Source organism: Simochromis diagramma, unplaced genomic scaffold (assembly GCF_900408965.1).
Source record: "Simochromis diagramma unplaced genomic scaffold, fSimDia1.1 OVJJ01000661.1, whole genome shotgun sequence".
Taxonomy (NCBI): domain Eukaryota; kingdom Metazoa; phylum Chordata; class Actinopteri; order Cichliformes; family Cichlidae; genus Simochromis; species Simochromis diagramma.
This window is the reverse complement of record NW_024387100.1, coordinates 100,470-115,167: the sequence shown is the minus strand read 5'-3', so window position 1 is coordinate 115,167 and position 14,698 is coordinate 100,470. Positions and strand designations below refer to the sequence as shown.

At 40.3% G+C, this 14,698-nt stretch overlaps 1 long non-coding RNA gene across 1 annotated transcript; it reads right to left on the bottom strand.

The window, feature by feature from the left end:
- Positions 1-9,562: 9,562 nt before the first annotated feature.
- Positions 9,563-10,979, bottom strand: LOC120743036. Its single transcript, XR_005698031.1, has 2 exons — positions 10,791-10,979; positions 9,563-10,571 (listed from the first exon to the last, which is right to left on the bottom strand). It is a non-coding gene; the product is annotated as an uncharacterized LOC120743036 (long non-coding RNA).
- Between the last annotated feature and the right edge of the window lie 3,719 nt (positions 10,980-14,698).

Here is a 14,698-nt window from a genome sequence, read left to right as displayed (position 1 = left end):
CATTGTCCGGCTTATACAGATTTTCAGGACAATTAACAAGGTGGGCATTGTGATTACTCGCTTGTCAGGTTCTAAACTGGTCAAAAGGTAGATCACTAAAAGACTAGTGCTTTCATGCAACTGCACATTTAATCTCATCAGCAAAGCTTCTTTGCTACTCAAGTGTGGCCTCTCACGCATTTAAACTCTTGCGTGATTTTTAGCACCTTGAGAGTCGCAATGGTCACGTGAGTTCTTCACGTCACAGCAGACAAGGTTCGAATAGGTGTGAATCTGTCTTGGGACGAATCTGGGACGAGGACGTCTTTGGCTCCTCTTTCAAGTTATTGGACTTTGGCAAAAAGGTTTCATGCTGAATTAAAAAATGAGAGCAAGTGTCTGTGTCCCGAATACAAAGTGGGAGCTGGTTCCACAGAGAGGGGCCTGAAAAGTGATGGCTCTGCCTTCCATTGTACTTTTAAATCCCCTCGGAAGCCAGCAGTCTGAGAGCAAAGCACTCTGTTGGGATGATATGGCACTGTGAGATCTTGTAGACAAAATTGGTGGTGATTATTCAAGACCTTGTGTGTGAGGGAAAGTATTTGGATTTTTATTTAATTGGGAGCCAATGAAGAGAGAAGTCCATATGGGGGAAATCTACTCTCTCCTTCCAGTCCCTGACTGTGCTCTGGATGCAGCGTTTTGGAAAATAGTGTAAAGGCTTTTCAGGAAGCTTTTAGGACACTGTGAAAACTGAATTTGAATAGTGGAGGCTAGAAGTAGTGAATGTATCCTTCCTCTCTATCATTAGATGGAGAGAGTGTACAAAGGCCGGCATAGTGGGTCTGTGGCCACTCTTGCTTGCGCTTTTACGTGTCCGTTGATGTTTGAAGCTATTTCTGCTGTTGTCCCATTCCCGGTGAAATCCGCTGTCCCTCCAATCCCGATCCCAGTCCTCTTGCAAAGCAATCAGCATTTGTCAGACGCATCATTCATTGGTGGTACTCAGACAGGATCCTGGACGACTACATGGGGGCACGTCTGGGGTGGCTAAGAGAGCAATTGAAGGATGCCATGTTTACTGAATATGTGCCTAATTTTGTTACTAATTTATTACTGTAAAAACAGAAATTCAATCATCAATCCTTCTCCCATTTTCACATAAGTAGCACATAATTTATAAGTGTTGGTTCCTTCCTCAGCAGTAGTTAACAACATATGCTGGCTTATTTTTCCTTTCCAAATCTTGAGTGACAGCCACTTTTGCTGCTTTCACGCTTAAAGATAGAAAGAAAGCAAAGTTATCAAAAGACTGATCTGCAGATTGCAGCTACTTAGACAACTGACAATCTGTTTGTGCCTGTTTGCTTCCTTCATTGATACATGTGTAACTGACACATGTGATGTGTAACTGACACATGTGATGTGTAAATGAGAATCTATGTTAATTAAAGTATTAAAGTACTTACACACTGTAAATGGCATAAAATCAAGTGATGGTGTAGCTTAATAAAATAGTGATGGGTATAGATAACGTTGCATCAGAACCTTTGTGGATATTTAAACGTTAGTAATCTGGGCAGAAATGATCACATTTTACTTTAGTTTGTTTAAAGGTTTAAGTAATGTTTTAAATATTGTATTGGATGTGTAGCTACTTTTTGTTGCTCCCTTGTGACAAAGGATCGCTCTGCGTGTTTAATTCGGGACCTTTTTACACTGGATGCTCTTCCTGTGGGCAGTTGTGTTCCTGACTGGGATCAGACCAGTGACCTTTTGCTTAAATGTGGTAACCAGTACGCTGTTGATGAAGGAAAATGGAAATAACTGAGACAGTCCTGAATAATTAAATGTTGTTGATCTATTGCTGAATGGTGTTTAAATGGCCATTACAAATCAGTTTAAGCTGAAAGTGCTGTAGTGTGTCTTATGGTCGTTGTTACATACCCATCTTTATACAAATACATTGAAACATTATTAAAAAAAAAGTTACTTCAATGAACACATTCAGTAGCTGTTGTGAGATGAACTGGCATTTATAGTACATCTGTTCCAACACAGTGAAGTCACATGCAATTTAGATAGTCATCATGAGACGTTTTACCAAAAGCTTTTGTAATTCTTTTCAGTCTGTCAGTGTGGCATCTGTGTCTACACTTGGATCTGAAGTTTATAGAGGTTAAAGAGCACATTGTACACGGGCCTTGAAGAAAAGGTATGTAGTCTTAAGCTCGATGTTTTGGTGGAGTCAGGGGTCTGTAGCATTTTGCACTTCCAGCAGACTGACGTTTGGTCATCGTATCATCATCATCACTGAATCACAACATCTTCTCCTTCACCCTCACACTCTAACTCCACTCTGTTCCCTTTCATACGTCATATATACTTAGTCTGCTACAAACCAGGAGGCGTAAAGCAGGATAAAGTTAAAAGTTTGATCCCATTGTTTAAACTAACTTGAATGATCAACAACCAGGAGGAGGCAACGATTATGGAGGCACGGGAGGTGAGGACCACGCAGGTGGAGGAAGTGAGGAACGTGATGGAGAAGATGAGCTCAACAAGGACAGGATGACCCACTGAGCACTTCAGAGGGGCAAGTGGAGCACGCAGGCAACAAGACCAGCAAAGGTGATTTGTATGTTTGTATAGATTGTATGCTTATATTTGGAGTCCAGGCTGAATTTTAGAGGAGTACCCTGATGGCTGAAACAACAGATAATTTATGTTCCCTGACCAAGGATCAAGGAACATGTATTTTACACCAGCTGATACATGTACAGTCAAATCTATTGAATGTTGATATATTACATTTAATGTAACCATTTAAAGTGATTTTGTTTTTGTTCTTTCTCCCAAAATCACGTACGTCAACACCGGATCCACCAGGGGGAGAGTTTTTGGTGAAAGCCACAAAAAGACAAAGATGGGTATGTCATTGTTTGTGGAAGTATTTAGACTAGTTTGATACACTGTAGTAGAGTGTGTATGGTAAGATTTGATTCAAGGAACATTATCATATGAAGATGAAAACCAAGTTTGTGCGAATCTCTGAAAGTGTTTTGTTTATTGCTTTTTGTTTGTTTGTTGTTTATGAAACTGGTGACTTGGCTGTGATCTTCAGTCCCAGAGGCATCAAGATCCAGACCTAAGAAGAAAAGGCCACTAGTAAGTATGCTTTTGCTAATGCTTTTAATCACCACAGCTCATTCCATTCAGTACAAATACCTGTAGATATGTGATGATTCCAAGTTTACATTACACTAATGGCAGGAAACTGCATACATGTGTCACCTTATACACATACCACATTACTATAGAATTCAGTCCCCTTTGCTTTTTGCAGTCTTATTGCAATATATAAGTACTTTTAACAGATGATGCAAGTACAGTTAAATGCATTCACTCCAGTAAAAATGCTTCTAACACAATGCTGTTGCAAGCAGCAGGTTTTCTTTTTCTGTTGTCGATGTAGATTAGATAGAACTTTATTAATCCCTCGGGTCACTTGGCGCTCCTGCTGGATGCTCTGCAGCCATCAGTCGTCAGCGAGCTCCGTCTTTGCAGCTGCGAGCTCACCACTGATGACACATCTGGGTAACTAACACACAATGACATTATACTTTTTCTTTTTTGGTCTGTAGTGGATCATTAGGCTGCATAAATGTATATTAAGACAAGTAAAGCCTGAAGGAAATTGATACTTTCATTTATTTCATGCTGCCAGCATCTGTAGCTGTCGTATAAAACAAAACAATGAAACTATTCGGTGTTATTTTTGTCTCCATCAGAAACATTGTGAACAAAACAGTAAAGTGAACAGGCATAAAGTGATCAGTTATCAATGGGTCCTCTTCCTCTGTGCAGCTGCCGTGTGCAGACGGGGCTGTCTCTCCTCACTCCGTGCACTGGATCTGTCCTACAACAGCTTGGTGGGAGACAACGGTTGGTGCAGTCTGTTTGCAGCAGGAGGTCTGGGCTCTCTGGAAGACGTGGATGTCAGTTTGCGACCTTCAACCTCTGCTCCGTGCTCAGCCTGGCTGCCGCTCTGCTGGCTCGACTGGCCATGCAGAGGTGGACAGCTGACTGTCAGGAGAGAGAGCAGCTGAGGTACTGTCTGAAAAAGAGGAGCGTCCTGCTGGAAAGGGATCCAGATTTACAAGACACATCATCAGCATGTAAAGGGGAACAGTCAGGAGAGCCTAGAAGAGAGTCAGCCTGAGGAGTAGGGAGCAGAAAGCCTGAGTTATCTGATCTCAAATTACAAATCATCACAGAGAGATTTCAAAAGAGAACTAGGGAAGAAAAGCGCAATCAGGTCTGAAAAACCTTCTGATTACAAGTAAATTTGTCCAAACATTTGTACAATGTGACCAGCTGGGACGGGTCCTCTGGGACTAGGGATGGGTATCGAAAACCGGTTCTTGTTGAGAACCGGTTCCCACTGTTTCAATTCCTTGGAATCGTTTGCCACTTTTAAAAACGATTCCCTTATCGATTCCAGTCGCCCCGAATGACGTCATCACGTTGAGTAGCGTCTTTTACCCAGTAGGAAACACGGCGCCTGAGCGGCACAAACGCTCAAAAGTTTGGTTACACTTTATGAGAAAGGATGACAACAGGGCAACGTGCAATACTTGCAAAGTAGAGATTTCATCAAAGGGAGGAAACACTACGAATATGCAAAAGCATTTGCTCAAAAAACACGCGATTGCTTTCAACGAATGTCGTGTTTTTGATCCGCTCCGGACTAGCGAAGCTCAACCCAGCAGCAGCGGTAGCGTTTCCACGTCCTCTCCCGTTAATACTGCAGGTAACTAATCACTATTATGTTAGCGCGATTTACCTTATTACAAAACCTGCTATTACTGTGCGTTGCATTTAGATAACCATGATGAGAGAGACAGAGTCTGGCTGGCTCAGATGCTGGCAGTTCTCGCTGCAGTCTACCGGTAGCGTCTCCTTTCAGGCCAGGATAGACGAATGTCACCCAGCAGTGTCTAAGTTTGTGGTCAAAGGCTTGCACCCATTTGCCACAGCAGATGCCCCCGATTTCACTTTGGTAAGTGAATGTGTTTAACTGTAGGCAGGACATTACTGGATATTCTTGTGTAATTGCTACAGAATAATTTATGTTAAACTTTGTTATTGCTACAGAAGAATATTTATTTTATTATTTTACATATACATTTTTTGTTCCTGGGGACCCTGTGACACCCCATTGAAGAGCCGTAGGCTGTGGATCTCTTAAGATCTCACTGTTGGGTTTGTAAGGCCATGTTACTCCTAAATTTCTATCTTGTTCAAAGAGAAGATATAAAACACAGTTCTAAGCTAATCGACTTTAGTGTTCTCCTTTTTAAAAAAAAAGAATCGATAAGGAATCGAATCGTTAAACAGAATCGAAAATGGAATCGGAATCGTTAAAATCTTATCAATACCCATCCCTATCTGGGACTGACCTTGAGTTTTACAATGTTGAACTCTTTGTTAGGTGTTTACGGTATCGTTTAATACTCTTCTTTTGTTCTTGAGCATGTTTGGAGTCTTTATTCCGTGGGGTTTATCCCTGTGTCTGTTTCCCTGTTGAGTTCGATATTCACACCGGATATGTCCTGATTTATTTTGGCGGTCAACTGTCAGAAACATTTCATGTTTAGTTTTACGTCCCTCTCCTCTCTCATTGTCATTGATCATCTTCACCTGTTTTGTTGGCTTTCTGTGTTTAAATGGTGGCGTCTTCAGTTTATGAAGGACAGTGGAATTAATTTGCTTTTTAATCTAATGAACTTTATCATTCTGCACTTGGACTTTGTAATTCTGCAGTCAGACAACAGCCTAAATAAAGATTCACCTTTGTTACATCTCCCACTCGTTTTCAATTGTGCAAAAACTGCGTTCAGCCATTACAAAAATACTTAAAGACTTTGTTGCTACAATTTTTCAACAATTCATGATGAACATTCATGCCACAACAACTCAGCTGACAGACGGTTTAATGCTTTTCGTTGCAGTTTGATTAAAATCGGGACATGGGAACAGAATCAGAGACACTGATTAGATACAATGTAGCTTGCTTCAACACAATGCTCAGGCTCTGGAACCAGTTTCCCAGATAGGGTCTGTGCAGCGGGGACTGGTTTGTGGCGCAGCTGCAAGGGAGGCTGACAGACTGCAGCTCCATCAGTTCATCACTGCTGCTTCTTCGTCAGACTCATCTCTGACTGCCAATCACCTGTGACACCAAACACACCTTTATTTTTCCATTATTACTGATAATAACCAATATAAATAAGTGATTCGTGTTGATTCAATGTTTTTTTGTCTGATATGTGGTTTTTGTATTTGACTGATGTCATTTAACTGCACCGTACATTGGTCAAGTATGTTTAATAATAAACATACAACATACAATAAACAAGAGGGATCAAATTTAAACCTCACTGACTAGGAAGCACACAGTGTTTGTCATTTTATATTAACTTTACTCTGAAATAATTTTAGCATTTTTTTCAAGTCCCCAGTGTTTCCTGATCCTTGGAGCACTCCTGGTTATCTGCTATGGTGGAGGTGGCCAATGTCTGGAGACAAATCGTTGTTCTGGGGAGCTGCTTTCCTCCAGTTACTTTACATCAGAATAGAAAGCATGAGAACGACCCTGATGGAAAACAGAAACAGCATCCAGGAAGGGAAATAAAGATTAAGCTGGGGGCGACCGTGGCTCAGGGGGTTGGAAATCGCATCGCCAGTTCGATCCCTGGGCTCTCTGTCCTGGTCGTTGTGTCCTTGGGCAAGACACTTTACCCTACTTGCCTACTGGTGTTGGCCAGAGGGGCCGGATGGCGCGATATGGCAGCCTCGCCTCTGTCAGTCTGCCCCAGGGCAGCTGTGGCTACAACTGTAGCTGCCTCCACCAGTGTGTGAGAGTGAATGAATAGTGGTATTTTAAAGCGCTTTGGGTGCCTTAAAAAGCGCTCTATAAATCCAATCCATTATTATTATTAAGCAGCCAAATTCTAGCTCTGGTTTGATGCTTACATTTGGAGGACTCTAGACCACAAACTAAGAGAAACTCTGTCAAGATGCAGAAACACATCAAGTTTTGCAAACAAGCATACTATTTTTATAGTTAACTAAACTTATAGTTTATTAGAGTTGAGTTCCTACTCACAGACAACTGAAACATTCACATTTGGAAAGCTGATTGTATAAATTTTCATTTGATTAATCTAAAATTGTTCTTCTGTGTCTGAAAACACCCACTCCCACTTAGTCAACCTGTGTTGTCGTCTGCTGCTGTGGCAGAAGACAACACTGCAACTGTAACTAAACTGATTACAGCATTATTTTTAAAACCTTCAGTGAATTCAACGTTCTTCAAGATTTTGTGTATGCTACTGTTGTACATACTGTTGTACATACAGCCGATGTTTTACCTGATGGGTACAATGTTGCTGTTGAGGGGTTGCTGTGGATAGTGCTGGAGGGCAGGGCTGTGTTGATCTGAGACTTGCATTTCCACAACACTCTATCCATAGTAACATACTGTGTATGCTACTGTTGTATATAGTGTATTATCTTATTTATTTTGTAGTTGTTTATATTTTATTTCTATTATTGGATTTTCTTCTGCTATCTCTACCTGAGCTGAGGTAACGCACAAATTTTCCTGCCGTCGATCAGTAAAGTGTTATCTCCTCATTGACTGCATTTCTGATGAAGATGAGACGTCATGCAGGACAGAGGTGAGAGGCGTGACATCACGGTGCCGTGACAACAACCTGGTGCTTAACATCAGCAAAACCAAGGAGCTCATCGTGGGTTACAGGAGAGCAGCAGTAGCAGAGGTGGACAGAGTCAGCTGCTTCAGATTCCTAGGCATCAACATCAGCGAGGGTGTCATGCCATATTATACCATTATACACCTCAATAGTAAAATAAAAAATGTGTTTAAATTGCATGAATTAATATTTATTAACGTCTCTTTGTGACGTCATACTGTGATAATGACTGCCACAAACAGCGTCCTCCTGTAACCATGGTTACGGGAGTTTGTTGCAAGAAGTGTTGTGAATCTCGCTGAGACAGGGAACCACTGAGAGCCTCAGATGAACCAATCAGTCAGATCGCTGTCTCCATTTCTCCTCCTCCTCCTTCGTCCCCTTTGTTTTTTAAGTACCTCATATTGTTAGGATTCTTTAGCTAGTTAGCCATCACATTAGCTAGTTAGCATCACATTAGCTAGTTAGCATCACATTAGCAAACTGCTTCGGAGCACAGCTGCCGGAGTCGCGGGTTTTGTTGAATCAGGCGTTGGACCTGCTGGAGGAATGCTCTGCGATGATTGTGGAAAACAGCCGCCATTCAACCCATTTGAGAGCTTCAAAGAACTGGCTGCAGGTACGATTGAAAGCTTGACAACACCGACTTCAACGCCGGCGCTGAAGCTAAAACACTGTTGATGCGTCTGTGATTTATTAGTGATCGCTCACTTGTGTGCACGTGCATGTAGGTGAACGCTCGCGGCATGACGTCACACAGCTCAGTTCCTTTCTGCTTTGATGTCACAGTACGTGCCTTTGATCTTGCAGCACGTGACCTCCACTCGAGTCCATAAATAGGGGTGAAACAGCGGGACCTTGCATTTTGCATTTTTAGTTGTCGTGCGTTAAATGTACAGACCTCGATCTTCCCTTTCTGAAAGCTTTCTGAAAACGGATTTCCAAAGTAATTGTAGCGAAACTAAGTCGTTGACAAGGACAGAGTTCTTAAATATACCCCCTCTCTCTGTATCACTAAACAATTTTCAAAGCTATCTTTAACTAAGACAGAGCAAAGAGACGCATATTGAAAAACAATGACCAATCAAGCAGGTAGGAGTGATCCGGGAATCCTAATAGACGAGGAAGAAAACAGAAATGTACACAGAATTTGGTTCGAAATCTGTATGGAAAAACTGGTTAAGTGAGTGGTAAGAAAATCAGGCGAAATCATCAGTGGGGAAAAAATTGAAACCATCTACAAGAAACTTACCAATAGAATCTGGGCTAAAGTCAAGGATAAATGTGAGGAAATTCCCTTAAAAAACATCCAAAAATGCCACAAGATGATTTTCAAAGCCTTCTGCAAAGAGTTTGAAGATGCAGAATCAGTTCTGCAAGCCTTGGACTTAAATCAGCCAATTGTAGACCACATGATTGCTCAAGTTTTCATAGAGGAAGCAGCCAAACTATCCAAGAGACCATGTTGCATAAGTCGATTTTTCTCATTTGTAGGTCGACTTTTTTCGCTCCTTTCTGTGCTGCATGCAGAGTTCCAACACAGATGACTGCGACGTGGGAGAACAAACCATTGTGTTTCAGAGCCTGATAGTGCCTGAAAACAAGCCTGAAAACGAGAAAAGAAATAGCAGTCATGCGACTTTGTGTTCTTGCTGTAACTTTAAGAACTGTAACTGCTCTGTCAACATTAATATCAAGTTGAGGATCCCGAAACTATTCACCTTAACGTAATGCAGAGAAAGACAAATAGACTTATGTATAGACATATTTCCACTGATGACAATTTAGTCATCAGCTGCTGCTTTAAAGGCAGGACCCAGCCAACATTTATATGTGGGGCCCATATGGTTTGGAAATGTGCTGAAAAATGGGCCCCATATAGGATTGTCCGCGGGTTCCGTAATGGCCCCATATTAAATGCCCATATAGGTGTTATGTTAGGAAAATCTGGGAACTAAAACGCCCCAACTGGGAAAAGTACAGAGAAACCCACCCGGGCCCCATCTTTCAAGTTTTTTGTGGGTACCATGTGGGCACCACATAGGCTAAAAAGTGGGTTTTAAGTGGGATTGTCCGCGGGTTCCATAATGGCCCCATTTTATAAGCCCATCTCGGTGTTATATTGGTAAAATCTGGGAACTAAATGTGCCCCAACTGGGCAAAGTACATTGAAACCCACCTAGGCCCCATTTTTCAAGTTCTTAGTGGGTACAACATGAGGAAAACATGAGCTAAAAAGTTGGAATGGCATTAGCAGTGGGTTCTGTATTTGCATCTTACTTCTAGTTTGAATTGACTAAGTTCTGGCACTGAGTGGGCCCCATGTAGTAAAACACAAAGTCACAAAATCAGTTTTTCAGACGGCTAATACGGGTTCTGTGACACAAAGACACCAAATATATTAAAGCTGACCGCAAACAAAATCTAGTTTGTAAATAAAACCACTTCAAAAATCACGAAGGTACACAAAACAACATTTTTCACATTTATTTTGTCCAACAACTGTGATTTTACGTAACTGTATTCCAAAGTGCGTAAACGTTAAAAAACTAGAAATGTCAAACTACAGAAAAATTCCTTAGATATTTGGAACTGTAGCAACATGGGGAAAAAGTCAGATGGAAAACTCAAAAGCTTATCTTGAATCAGCAGGGTTTCTTTTTTTGGTTTTTTACAGAGCCGTAAGTCTATTTTGTACCCTTGCAGCCCTCGGTCCTCCTCTGTCTTTAGCTCCAGTGAACCACTTGGACAGAGGCTTCTCTTCTTCTTGCAAGTTGACTTTTGATGTTAAATAAATCTTCTTCAGTGCCTCTGCAAATGAAGAAGAAGAAAAATGGGCAAGCCAAAGTAAAGTTAATCTTAGCTTACTTCATTTGGTGATGACTTGCAAAGAACAATGTTTATTTCACTTTATTGCCTCAAAAAATATATACAAATTGCATGATAACCAATCTCAGTTACACTTTCAAACAGTTTATTAAAAAAGTTTAGTTTTCTAAAGTTCAAATGTCTCAAGTGAAACTAACTTACCATACACAACATTAAAAAGACGCAAATCTCTGAACTTTTTTTCCCCATGTCGGCCAAGCATGTTGTACTCCACAGCCAGCTCAGGTGATATGAGGAATTTCATCATCCTTCTTGCGGCATCGTCTACACTTGTTTCCCCTGTATCTGCTACCATGGCAACCTGAGGGGAACATACAAAAAGGGCAGATTAGATACTGGCATCTGGTTAGGATGCCTCCCTGGTGAGGTGTTTCGGGCACGTCCCACCAGGAAGAGACCCAGAACACCCAGGACATGCTGGAGGGACTATGTTTTTTGGCTGGCCTGGGAATGCCTTGGGATTCCCCCGGAAGAGCTGGGCCAAGTGCCTGGAAGGAGCGAAGTCTGGGCTTCTCTACTTAGTACCGGATTGGGTCGAGGGGCAGCAGCCTAAGCTTAAGATAATGGACCGGAATGGAGGATAAATGGACGCTTTACATATTACTTAATGTTTACTGTGTGGTGATAAAAAAATTAAAAAAATGGTATTAAACACAAGCTAAACTAAAAAAATTAATTGCGGTTCCTTAACCCTTTATCCCCAATAATGTTACGCAGCATAACTGGTAGGTCTGGTAGGTTTTTTCCTCTACTGTATACTATATGAATGTAATCAAGGATTAATAACAGAAAAAAAAAAGAAATTGAAATTTTGACATTTTTACTAAAGGCAATCAAAATGTACATGACTAAAATATTTAAATTAGTCAATTCAAATTAATAACTCTAAAACACTGAACAAAATCAAGTATTTGACCCTGTGGTTTATTTTCGGACATCTCTTTTCTTCTAAAAGTCCAGGCGTGTTGGGCCCCTGGCAGAGCTCAGGTTTGGAAAAACCTGTCGCTGGCGACTTTTTGGGGGCTAAAGGGTTAAAATAAATAGGAATTGGCCAAATTTGTATAAACTATGAAATAGCAGAACAAAAGTAAAAAAAATCTTTATCTGTTATCAGAATCAAATATTTGATTAGAATAAAAAATTTAACTTTCTGGAAGATTTCTCGTTACATCTGTCATAAAAGTAATAACATCTCAGAACAGAAACATGATAGCAACAGAAAAAATATGATAGCAGTGTGATGTGATGGTCCCTGGCCAGATTTTTACACATATTATAAGCCCTGTGACACAAAAAACCACTGAACTCTGACACGCACAGACTGTTTTCCTTCGTGCTAATGAAGAAAAATGCTGGTCGGTCTGGTATATAAAAGGGAATTTATTCTTCCAGGACCTGAAGCTCCGTAATGCAGCCCTCCAACAGCCAAACCTATCTGTTCTCTGATTGTCTTGATGCATGCTCAATCATCCAGGTAAGTAAATCTCCAAAAGTTGATTCTGTTCATCTGCAATATTTTCTCCCACTAGAGCTGGGCGATTAGAACGATAACGATATGTATCGCGATATAACTTTTTACTCGATAGAGAAATAAAGCTATCGCGATAGACCTCGCCGCTCTTGTCCTCTTAAAAAAAAAAAAAAAAAAAAAAAGGTCAGCCCATCCAAATTAAGTAGCGCAGAGCCGAACCAATCACAGCCGCAGCGTCACGTCGCGTGACTTTGTTACGTACAGCACAAGTGCCAAGCCGCACGTGTGTTTGTTTGGGAAGCAGCCAGCGGGTAATGGAGCCAACGCGTATGGAGGAAATGAGTGTGACGACTAGAAAAATCAACCGAGCGTGACCGAAGAGAAAACAGATGATGGTTCCAATGCCGGAGAGATTGTCGAACGGAAGAGCCATAGAAGTTCCGTAGTGTGAAGGTATTTCGGCTATTTCAAGTCTGACAAAAAACAGAGTAGCGTGCACTGTAAATTGTGCCGAAAGCAAGTCTGGAAATACAATAAACTGGTGCATGCGTCACACTGTGCGCCACGTTATTGTTTCGGTGAAATGAATTTCTACAATACTGTTACTGTTAATTGTACTCTCTGCAGTGTTTAAATGCTTACAATACACACAGTTACTGTCCGTCCACACACATACGACTCGTTCTGCTTCTATGCCCCAGCTTTGTTTACTTTTTCCCACCGAGGCTTCTAGACTTCTGATTGGCCAACATTTCTGCATGGTTTTTCAAAAATACCCGTGTACGTGTGGACGTAGCCTCAGTCTCTGACTGGAAGCGCTAATTCGTCATTCGGCTTTTGTTAGACTAAAGTAACTGTTAAAAATGTTTGAAAAGCTAAGCTATACAACAAGAGAGATTGAGAATTTCCTTTTAGTCTCAGTTATTTGATATTGACAAAGTTAGTCAGTTTTGTCTGTTCTTCTGTAAAACAAACTAAGATTTATTTTTTAGAATTAATATTTTGTTTCTAAGTGGAATTGACAATTTAGTCTGTTTCGTTTGTTTCTATTTTGAAACTTAAACGCTTTAGCGGCTGCCTTTTTGTGTAGTTTGCAATATTTGCCTTATTATCTGAAAAAGTCCTCATGTTCCCTTAAGTACATATACCCTGTGAACTTCTTATGGGACATAAATATTTAAATAAAAACAAGCTGCTGATATTTCACATTTTTACTTCGCTGAGCAACGGCACATTTTAAATCTTACAAATATAGTTATTTGGCTATATCGTGATAGATATCGTTATCGCCTTGAACTGAAAAAAACATATCGTGATATGAAAAAATCTCATATCGCCCAGCTCTCATCTCCCACTGAAAATGCTACGTCCAGATGAACAGAATCAGCTTCTGGAGATGTTCTCTGATTGGATTGTTTAATTGGTGATTGACATGAAATTGACCAATCAGCTGAAAGGAAGAAAAAGGGTCAAAATCTGGATGTGTAAGTATAAATCCACACACACAGCGTGGAAAGCCGAGTGCAGAGTTGTTTGTAGCACCAATTCAGCCAGAGTGTAGCCAGATGGATTTTCCATCCATCCACACTGTAAAGTCTATAGACCAGCAAGTGATAAACAGTGTTGTTGATATTTTCTAAAACAGTTGTATGCAATAGGAATTGCTGTTTATAGTCCTCCTGTATATCTGCATGTTGCCTCCCAATTAAAACCTGTGATAATGGAGATTCAAATTCATGTCATACCTATACCAACAGTTATCAAGTATCCGGATCGACCTTTACTGATGTGCTTAAAGGAAAATTGTTATTTCCATGTATTTTCCTGTTCTGCCTTCAATTTTGAGGACTTCCCCCCACATTTCTAGTTGTGACAGTGCACCTACAACAAAAAAAAATCTGTTGAAAGAGCAATTTTGTAAAATAGTCTATTTTTGTATGCACAGTTTACAAATCTGTCCTGTACAGCATGGACTGATTGCATGCTAAAAAGTTGTTGCTTAAAAATAAAACAAAATAATTTTTAATTAACACATCAGCAGAAGACCTTGTTATTAATTAGATGTACAATTTCTATAGAATACGAAACAACTCAGTTCATTTTTGATCATATCAATACCAGCAATTACACAACTAGTGATGGGATTTTCGTCTCTTTTTAGAAAGCTCCCAACCAGCTCTTCAGGTTGTTTTGTTGCTTTAATTTATTTATTATTAACAACAATATAAAATTATGCACAAAAGGAATTACTAATGTAAAAAAAAGAAACGTGGTTTTATTATATATGTTTGTATATAAATATATATGGTGGCCCCTAGAGACAAAGCATGTACAAACTCCAAAACCCATTTCTAGCATTAACTGAACTTCCAAAACAGAGCTATCTAGATCACTTAATTTACACAATTGAAATCATATGTGTATTGTTTGTGTATTTATACACAAGCACTCATATATATTCATAAAAAATTCCAAAAATTGTTCATTTACCTGTTATTACCACACACCAAATCCGGTCGTTGGTACTTCCTGGCTTGTGTAGTCACTAGGTAACAAAAGCTCAGCACTGTGCCTAGCA